The sequence below is a fragment of the Mesocricetus auratus genome, unplaced genomic scaffold, assembly GCF_017639785.1.
Source record: "Mesocricetus auratus isolate SY011 unplaced genomic scaffold, BCM_Maur_2.0 Super-Scaffold_100022, whole genome shotgun sequence".
NCBI lineage: Eukaryota > Metazoa > Chordata > Mammalia > Rodentia > Cricetidae > Mesocricetus > Mesocricetus auratus.
The window spans coordinates 17,956,808-17,958,214 of NW_024429203.1; the positions used below are offsets into that span (position 1 = coordinate 17,956,808).

Here is a 1,407-nt window from a genome sequence, read left to right on the forward strand (position 1 = left end):
AGAGAAAATTAAAGGAGATATACTTATGTGGTCCATAGTATGTAGATGAAAACAATACCTTGACAATTTTCTAATCTCACTTTAAAGCTTTCGTTTTACTTGGATAAGAAATAAATTTCGTCTGTACTGTAATTTTTAGTTGCATATGAGTTCAGACATGTTATGTTGACATAATAGTAAACTAAAGTCTATTTTTTGTTTTCACAGAAATCTTCAAAGAATGGGAAATGGAAATCATTCTAATGCAGCTTGGTTTGTGTTGGTGGGATTAACAGAGCAACCGGAGCTCTTACTGCCTCTCTTGCTCCTGTTCCTGGGAATCTATGTGGTGACAGTAGTGGGGAACCTGGGCATGATCCTGCTCATCACAATCAGCCCTCTGCTGCAAATTCCCATGCATTATTTCCTCTGCAGCTTATCATTTGTTGATCTCTGCTATTCCACTGTCATTACACCCAAAATGCTGGTGAACTTTCTTGGGAAGAAAATTTTGATCTTCTATTCTGAGTGCCTGGCTCAGCTCTTTTTCTTTGTGATCTTTGTGGTTGCTGAGTGCTACCTCCTAACTGTCATGGCATATGATCGCTATGTAGCCATCTGCAGCCCATTGATGTACCATGTGATCATGTCATCTAGGCTTTGTTCACTGTTGGTTCTGGTTTCCTTCCTCCTAGGCCTTTTGTCTGCCATTGCACATACAACTGCTAGGATGAAACTGAGCTTCTGTAAATACCACATCATCAGCCATTATTTTTGTGATGTCCTCCCCCTTCTCAACCTCTCCTGCTCTAACACACATCTCAAGAACTTCTCCTATATACCATTGCAGGAATAAACACCTTGGTTCCCACCCTAGCGGTCACCATCTCCTATGTCTTCATCTTTGGCTGCATCCTTCACATCAGTTCATCAGAGGGCCGGTCCAAAGCCTTTGGCACCTGCAGCTCTCATCTCATGGCTGTGGGGATCTTCTTTGGGTCAATCACCTGCATGTATTTCAAACCTCCTTCAAGTAATACTCTGGAGGAAGAGAAGGTTTCTTCTGTGTTTTATACCACAGTAATCCCCATGCTGAACCCATTAATATATAGATTGAGGAACAAAGATGTGTTGAAGCATTAGGCAGATTCTTGGTGTGTAGATAAGTTTTATTGTTGGTAATCAATAGATGGGGAATAGAATAATCCTACTGAAAATATGTTCTTTCCTTTCATTTTTAATTCTTCCTCGTAACACATAACCATATCTATGTTTGTTGGCTTGTGATTGACCTCATAGCAACCTGTACTATGTCACAGAGATACATCAAGTATCTGTATTTTTCAAAATGTTTTTCATTGTGTTGTTTTTTCAAATTTTCCAATAAGATGGAAAAATTTTAGGTAAAACACGTATTACTACTTTGAT

The 1,407-nt window shown here is 39.2% G+C and overlaps 1 pseudogene; it reads left to right on the top strand.

Annotated features, from left to right (window-relative positions):
- The first annotated feature begins 220 nt into the window (after positions 1-220).
- Positions 221-1,145, top strand: LOC121133497 (annotated as a pseudogene).
- Positions 1,146-1,407: the final 262 nt, after the last annotated feature.